Genomic DNA, 9,644 nt, shown 5'->3' with positions numbered 1-9,644 from the left:
ACAGGAATTTGATTGCGACCCCGCTGATGAGCCTGTGTGGTAATTGCAAGGTCAAAGGTCGCACAGTTGCTCTATTTTAATGAGTTTACTTGCATGAACGTGTCCAGTCAAATCAATGTTTGGGAATTGTTTCATGAAATAACGGGGTTCTAAGGAGAACGTGAAAGGGAGGGTAATTATGCATGTTTATACAGTGGCTGTGAAGGAGCGTGTTGTCATTACGGTTTGGTGGGTGATGTGGCTACCATGGCAACCAGGCTGACTCTTTGCGGTCAGTGTCAGTTTTGCAACCCAAAATCTGGTTATTGAGGGTGCAACCACACATGTGCAGTGTGTACTTCACAACCTTTATTGAGCCAAGATTTCACAATAGAAAAAAGTCACGGCACACTATATGGTAATGTCGCGAAAAGTAAAAAAAAAAAAAAAATGAAATAGCGATCATCTCAATTTACAAACACGAGTGTGAATTTTGGCATTTGAACATAAAGCTTGGCACTTTCTGCCATCTCGTGGAGGAGCATTTCATTTTCTACCTGCTTCTTTACAGTGGCGCCTTACGATAGACGAGACTCGACCTGCAAGTTTAATGAAATGCTTTCATTTGCGAGCCAAGCAGCTTTTTGGCAAATAGTGAACAAAAAAAAACCTTTTGAGCTGTGTATTGCCACATGTAATTAAATTATACTGTCAATCTATAAAACAAAGAACTACACATAGTATATTTAAGCAACCACATTACCCTAGACAGTCAATTTAGCTTAATGCTAACAAACAATGCAAATACAACACAGGTGGCTATCGAATGGCATCAATATTGTGTATTGTTTGGCGGATCCCCATCCGGTCCATAAAAGAAATGGATATTTGAACATAAATGATGAAGTCACAAATGTAGACCGACATAAATTCCTTATCCTCTGCAAAGAACAACTAATATTACTGCAACTTACCGGTATGTGATGAAGACCATCTCCATGTTTATCCATAAGCCTGCCCCCAGGTGGTCAAGGCCCCACACCAGAAATAGCAGCAGAATCGAAGCAAAAAAAAAAAAAAAAAGTCAAAAACGGTGACATTTTATCAATTATATTAAATTATGTCAATACTCTGCGGTTTTTCCTCATTAACAACACTTCACAAAACAAATGACACTTGTATCTAAAGGCACCACTGTATTAGTTTTAAACTTGCAATAATTTATTCTCCACAGCTCTCAAGGCCCTTCATAAGTACTGCAGAGCCAATGGGTAAGCCACATTGCAATTACAAGTGTTGCAGGACTTTTAGAGCAACTTCTACAACAGCATGGTATTTGTGCCCTGAGCCAAAGTCAAAAGTCAACTTCTACTTTACGTTTGGGTAGCAACTGCATCATCCCAGTTCCGAGTGGAATCTCTGCATCGCCTGTGGAGGTTTTGCACTCTTCTTTGGCCTTTTGGCCTCACACCACAGTCAACATTCCTGTTTATCCTGCCAGGGTTTTGTAAGCTACCAGCTCCCAAAAATGGAGCAATGTAGGTGTCGGGAGAAGCCTCTTCTTTATCCTGAGTCACTTTACATATTTTCATGGTGCAACCAGCTCATTTTTGATACATCTCCCCCTATTTTTATGCCCTCTGTTTATTTCCTTGACACCAACTGAAAGATTACATTTATTGTATTGAACTTAAAGGAAGCTCACACTTTGAGAACCACTGAATAAGAGCCATTCAAAAGGAATGGTATGAGTTAAAAAAAAAAAAAAATGATGAAAATGGATACATGCCCTGCCACCCACTGGCGTGTTCTGATGGTCGATGGTGTAAACCTATTGAGGACTGTCAAATAAGGATAATTCATGTTATTTACAGCGCTCCACCACTGCATTTTGCATATAAGCGGCGAGGAAGCTCACACTCTTTGTCAAAGACCTCACGGCATTAAAGTGACATTGTTGGGTCTACAAAGTCCATTAGCTCTCGGAAACAAGCAAGAAGGGGCGCCACAAGCGCGCAGGGATGAAGCGACTTAAACGGGGAAAGATTGTGGTTGAAAGGTTCAAGGCGAGTAGCAAGAAAATAAATCACAATTTAACGTGGATGGAGGGATTACGAGCGCGCAAACACGATTTTTCGTGGTAATGAAAAATGGTCAATACAGGGATGAGATACTGTACCCTTGGATAAAAAATATTGGATGTTGGTGTCCTTTCTCTGGAAGACCATCCACTGTTTATTTTTCATTACTTTTGTAAATTGTTTAATCACGCAAAGGTTGAGAAGAAGCTCTTATGTTCTAAAGTGGTGTTAAAAAAAAAAAAAAAAGCAATGATGTCACAGCATGGCTAAAAGATCATTGGATGTGTGCATAGCAATTAGAGGCACGGAACGTGGAATGCTTCACTTCACTTCCTGCCCATGTAATTGAACAGCAAATACGCATATTCAGCTATTTTAACGAGGAAATCATTGGTAATGACTGAACTGGAAAAAAAGTAAAGCATGGACAATAGAACTAAAATGGAACATAATTTAATGTAATCAAAACATTTTTTTTTCTTATTTCACACTTCGCATGCGGACCGCGGCCAGCAGGGGTTGGCAGTGCCTCACTTGCCTACGCTGACCGCACATCCCTGCGCTTCACAGATGTGTTTCCAGATTCTAGGTTTCAATGGGTCTTTTTCCATGTTAATTTATGTGCATCTTGATGTCAAGGAACTGAGTTGAAGTAGAGGAGCTTCATGTAGACAAAAATAGCGCTTTGCCAAAAGACATTGGAAAAATATGATATAAGTGTTGAATATTGCAACACAGTATCGCTACCACTGCGATTTTGAACATGTACCTAAAAAAAATGACATTTTCACCATTTGTGGATCCTATGCCATGCAAGTAATGACGGTTTGCTGTAAACAGTTCAAAAATACATTTAAAAAACAATCCCGGTGCTTTAAAGATGATGAATAATGATTCAGTACAAAGACCCTCTTACTTTTTTTTAATTGCCAATTGAATAGAAAGGATAATGTAATCTAGATAGGGTGTACAAAAAAGTCATCAATCCACCTCAAGCGGGTTTTGTCCCGTTTTTACGAAGAACCCGCTTTTTGGTCAGTTTTGGTCCATGTCGTTAATCACTTTTTTGTTGCAATGACAACACTCTGCACATTCTGCATCTGCCTGCTGTTGAATCATATAACAGGTTTGGTGATGCTGATTAGAAAGCGGATGCCGCTCCAATTTATCACATCCCATTTGCCGCCTCCCATTCCCATCGCGTTGCCAAATGGACAGGCCTGTCAGCGGGATTGAGGCCTGCGTGAATACGTGCGCGTCCGTGCCGCTTTCAGTGCAGCCATAATTACCTCTGTCTGAGGGTAACCAACAGTGGCGGATCTCATTATGCCATGATATGGGTCGCGTCTGCATATACAGGCGCAAATACACACGCTCATTTACATATGAATGTCGACTTTTGCGCGCGCGCCAGAATGCGCGCGCCCGCCTATCCGAGCCGCCCACGTGTGCACACAAACACGGCATTAACATATAAAAGCGTTAATGTGTGACACACACGTTACATCGTACACACACCCGGCAGCCTATTCATACGAGCACATACGGGCTACTCATAAATTTAGACACTTCTGTCAGAAGGCCCTCGCCAGCAGACAGGGATATGAACCCAATATAGCGTACAGAGATAAGCCGGTGACTCTGGAAGCAGAACTAATATTATTTGCACGGTGTCGAACGTTTATCTGGCGCCGCCTGCAAAGTGATGGTTCTGTGTCACTTTTGTTTAATAATGATGTGCCAATAGTAATATGCCTGCTGGCTGGAAACCCATTACAGTTCAAAAGATTATCCAAATACAATCTAATTTGGAATATTGCATTTTGACAGCCTGTGACTAGAGGAGGTGGGACGGTAATGCAATATTTTCTTTCCTTTTTAAAAATTCCAATTAACATTTTTAATGCTCAACAAAGAGATGGTTGCCTCAAACGTGCCGAGGTGTTTGACTGTTGCCAAAGCGTTTGATGGTTTCAAACAAAGAAACTTTTTTGCGCGTCACGCAAACTGGATTTGGTAAGCGCCGTGTTTGGTTTGACAGCAAATTGGCAAAGTGAGATAATCCTTTGATGGTTAAAAAAAAAAAAAAAAAAAGTCAAACTGTTGAACTGCTTTTACACTCATCATTCTTATCAGGAACAACAAGTTGCCCTGTGGAGTCTCACCAGCCTCCTACGGCATGATAATGAGGTAATATGCAAATGAAGCTCACTCACATGCAACTTGAACATGTAAATACTTGATGGTAATCACCTCATACTTTCATGTCATTGAATGTCATCTCATAAATAATAAAGAGCAAAATCAATTTAATAGAACCTAATCATGAGTTTAAAAGTGAATTATTTAGGAAAAAAAAGATCTTTGGATTTGCATTTATTTTCTTAGTGTCCAACATGAAATCACACGAATTTAGTAGCAAATGTGTCACTCTGACAGTACATACAGTGCTAGACAAATATACCAGGGAGACCATCAAGCATCATGATGTGCCATGAAGCCATCAGGGTGTACCCCAAATCAGCCGGGGGGGAGCTCCAGTTCACCAACAATTCACATTTTACTCTACTCCTGCTTTAGAAACGTTTGTAGAACAATATATTTTGAGCAGCATTTAAAGTACATACAGTATATATTTACATTTGTTCAGTACTGTAACGTAAAATGAAAATGAAATGCATGCACAGAAGTGTTCCGAGCCATACATATCAGTGATGTAGCTCGCCTAATGAGGCTGATGAAACAGGGTGTCGTCAACCCAACCGCATCGCCATTCATCTTCAGAGCTTGATCACACATGGACTCATCAAAAGCTTATTGGTCGTAGAATGAATGAATGATAAAGAACCTTCATCATGAAAGCGGACATACTGACGCTGGACCTTTGCAGAAAAAATTTACACCGGAGACAGATTAGCCGAATGACATCGGATCACGCGCATATTGTGCATGTGCGGTAGCTGAGCATTGCATTGCTATTGCAAGATTGAATCATCTTTTTGGAACTTTGCTTGAAAGGTTCAAATGCTTTACAGTTAAGAAGGGTATCAGGCCGGTTTCTAGCATTTTGCTTATATATATATATATATATATATATATATATATATATATATATATATACACACACATTATATGTGTATACATACACACACATACACACGTGTATATACACACATATACACCACGCTCACACACACACAACAGTCACAAAAACGCGCTCACAATGGCAAAAACGAATAAAAATGTGAAACAACAACTTAATTTGGGTTTTACAGTAACAAAATGGGTTCTAAATGTTATATCATCTAAGGTCTTAAAAAGAATAATTATTTGCTGTCATAATGTGCTCCTCTGATTGGTCGAGCGGGTACTTCAAGGGTTATAAAATGCAGCTGAACTGTTTTTGTGGTACCCAAAGCTCAAACTCGTGCATACGGTATTTCTCTCCTCTGAGACGGCCAGATCTGCCAATCGACCAAATGGCCAATCTTCGACTTCTCCTACAACAGCGTGAGTCTCATGATGCTTTGCAGTCGGTGGAGCGTATCTGCCTCCATCCTCACAGGAAAAGCCTTCCGCTGCTTCCACTTTTCTAGCGCATTACGCACTTGGTAATAAAGCCAGCATGCTCAAATCATGCATGAAAACATGCGCGGTGAGTGTGAAAAGGAGCATGTTGAGAAACAAAAATTGGTTTGGCGATGACATATGGTTGCAGGTAGCATGTAGTTAGGGTAGTTTGCAGTGCTCTACAATTGCGTGGCATTACACTCAGAGCTTCTTTAAATATTTTTTCTTTGTATGTCTATAGCTAAATAGGAGAAACAGTGCAACAGTATGATGCGTGACCACATCAAACTACAACCAGAATGCAATGATGATTGAATACTTCTCTGACATTGCCCATCTTCCACTGTATGACTTAAGCGGACGTGCTGTGCTCACTTCTTCACACAAGTCAGCCAATAAGAATGTTGCATTTTGATGCCGTTTCCACTACCAGATTGATTATAAAACTGCGGCAATATCCATGAATTTTCTTTATAGTGTGCTCGCATCAGGCTGTTAGTCACTCACAGTTGACATTTACCTACAAAAACATTGGCTGCGCGTTACATTTTTGTGACAATCACCTAATCGGAGCCTTCCCCAACATATGAATTTTGGCTGGTGTAGGGTTAGAAGCAGCAGATCCATAACTGCATTCACTTAAAGAGAAGTCAACCCAAACATATTTTTTTCAAGAATATGTTCCCATCAGGCCCACTAGTTGAAACACGGCATTCTGATTAATTTTGCGTTTGTGGAATATAAGTTAAGCAGCAAAATACACTCGTTTTTAGTCATCTCTAGGGGCGGCCATTATTGTCTTCTGTCGCCTGAAAATGACATCACAACTGCTCACAACGACCAATCACGGCTGACCTGTTTTCTGAATCTGAGCCATGATTGGTCGTTTGTGAGCAGTTGTGATGTCATTTTCAGTCGACAGAAGACAAAATGGCCGCCCCCGGAGATGGCTAAAAACGAGTGGATTAACACTTATTCCACGAACGCAATATTTATCAGAATTCCCTGTTTCAAATAGTGGGCTTGCATAGAACATATTCTTGAAAAAAAAAAACGTTTGCGTAGACTTCCACTTTAAAGGAAAAGGTCATTTTTTCTTGTGCTTATGATGCAGAAAAATATGCACATGCCACATCTTCAAATACCACAACACTCAATTTTGTAGCACATAATTGTGCTGTATGCACCAACTTCTGGATTTATAAAATTAAAAATATCTATGGTTTATTAAGGTATTGCTGGCTGGAGGTGTATATGAATTCAACCCTAGACAAGTAGTGGCAGTGGTGAGGACAAGTGGAACCTTCACATGGATAAGCTCATTTTCCCATGTATTGACTTTGATTGTTTGCCTTGGCGAGACACTCAGTTGTTCTCAGTGTGCTTTTCCTGACACCTGCAGATGCACAACTCTCGCAAAATGCCATATAATGCGTCTTCTGGCGAGATGGAGTCGCAGCAGTGGCACAATCCAGCTCAATACTTGCTAATTAGGGCAAAAGATTTTAGGCAAGTAGTGGTTGTTCTCAAGGTCTTCTACTTTTATCAGAGATGCGGGTCCCCGGAGCCAAGCGCCACCATGCACCTTGTAACTGCAGTAAAAACACAAATGCGCCGGTGTAATATACATGTAGGCTCAAATTGATATGTGTGCATGTCAGCAGATAAGACCAACACCGTCTATCCGCCGAACCCGTATTTGCCTCAATAAGAATCCTCCCATCAGGGGACTCCTCGTAAATCTTGAAACGTGTCTGTTGGATGGCCCGCTTATATTGGTGCATGCATGCAAAACCACTGACAGCCTGCGTGGCCTTGAGGTGGCTCTATAACCAGCCCCAGATGAGTCACACTCATATGCATACGCACATGTGTTTGTGATGTTATTTCCCTTTGTTATTTTCCTGCAGTGGCGAGATTGATTCCTTTCATTTTCTGCCTTGCTGGAAGATGCCCGGTCCTATGTTTTACTTTCAAGTTATCAGGCTACATTTCATCTGAAGCCCGTCCAGCAAAGAAGCTATTTGCACATGCACATGATTGGTGTTTGGATGGCCTTGTGATGGGGAATCGTGGAGATTGATTCAACATGAACCTGAGCAATGCAAGAAGCAGACGATCCGTTATACAATATACAATATGACGCAAAAGAAAGGTTTCGAAACAAAAAATGACATTTTTTTGCCAAAATATTTGCCTCTTCTCACGCACTGAATGAAGCAAATGGCGGAAGGTGTCTTTGGAGATATGCTGGTCGATTATCGCCCACATTGAAGGAACACCAACGCTGCAGCTTTTCTGACAAATCTCACATATAACGCATGTGCACACTATTCAAATCCAGTACAAGAGCAACATCTAAAATAAAGGCTTTGCAAAGACACTAATGCGCCGTTTGAGTTGTTGTAGAACTGCACTGACACACTGGTGGCGTTTTACTAATAGTTTGATTCTCATGTAGCTAAACACACAATTCATATTCACATCCTGTCAACAAATGCTCTGTAAATATTTGACCGTTTACTGAAAACACATTAAACATGCAGACTGTCATAGATGCCAAATGAAAAGAAAACACATCAGGCAAATAGAAACATTGACAGGCAGAATTATAATATTATAATTGGTGTGTATTGTAGATAGTTGTTCACCTTCACTGCATATTTGACAGTTGGACACAAGATGGTGTGCATTATATGTAAGCCACAAAAGGCAGGATAACTGTTTCCAAGGTGCCCTGGTGAGGGGAAGACAAAAAATGAACGACCAGCTGTGCTCTAGTCGAAAAAAACCAAAAAACAAAACAAAACAAAAAAAAAACATTTCCATGGTTACAAGTCCAGCAAGGTCAGATACGGGAAGTAAGCGTTGGCTGTTGATTGGCTGTCAGAGGATTGCACTTGCCTTTAAGAGAACGTGCAAACAGGATTCTCCCCCACCTCCATCTCGCCCATTTAGAAGCCCAATCACTTCAGCCGCTTATTACTTGCTTTATTCAGCGGCTTGGGAGACTTATTGCATGCTGTGATAAATTATGCATTGTGCTCATCTGGTATCTTAAAAATAACCTGTGCGTCAAGTCACAGCCGCCCATAAAGCATCTGTCAATAACCTCCAAGCATCATCTTAATTAGCTGTGAAAAGCCTTTCATTTATTGGCTCGTCAACCGTCTCCCACATCCACAATAGGTTTGATGACTGAGGAGACTAAAGGTTTCATTTTTTTTCTTCCCGTCTAATCCTTTTCAGGGCGGTAGAAATACTGGCGGCGATCCCGGCATGCACTTTTGACAGGCTGGCACTTCAATAGAAGTTGTTTATAATAAAAACCGTAATACACTTTTATACCGCGACATAAATTCCTTATCCACACAAACCGTAACTTGCAGTAGCATTCGGCTGTTTTACATTCCCTTCCTATAAACTGCCGCGTGAATATGAGAAAACAGCCCATAATGTTCTCAGTTTATCTATATTGCTCTTAAATGGCTCACAAACACCTTTTTAACGGCACAATTAAAAGCTAGTTTAGGTAATTCTTAAAGGCAGGTGTTGGTGTCGTGCATTTTAATTGCACAATGAAACGTCTGCTTTTAATGCGGCGCTGCAGGGACGCCGATGGCGGCGTCGGGTTCAGGAGGTCGCGGAAGCCGTCGGTGGGTGCGTTGCATCACGCCGAGCGTCAGATAATGGAGCATTAACATGAATAATGCATGCCGTGTTGACAAGCCCAGAGAAACGCATAGAGTCTAAATATTCTATAAGGAGAGGAATTCATAGAATAAAATAGCACTTTGGGAACTAATGGGCCATCAGGTGTCACATCCTATGATGAAGAGTGCGTGTACGTTGAAGTGTACTGATGTGCCGGCGCGACTCATTATTGCACATGATGGGCTATGAAGGCTTTTCTAAAAAAAAAAAAAAAAAAAAAAAAACATTTTAAAGTATTCTCCGAGTGCTTCTTATTTGTCAGGAAGGTCTATTTTTGGGGACATTGTAAGGATGCGTAAT

The sequence above is a fragment of the Filicampus tigris genome, chromosome 18 (genome assembly GCF_054856515.1).
Source record: "Filicampus tigris isolate MCC_2025a chromosome 18, RoL_Ftig_1.0, whole genome shotgun sequence".
Taxonomy (NCBI): domain Eukaryota; kingdom Metazoa; phylum Chordata; class Actinopteri; order Syngnathiformes; family Syngnathidae; genus Filicampus; species Filicampus tigris.
Note: the sequence above shows the minus strand (reverse complement) of the source record.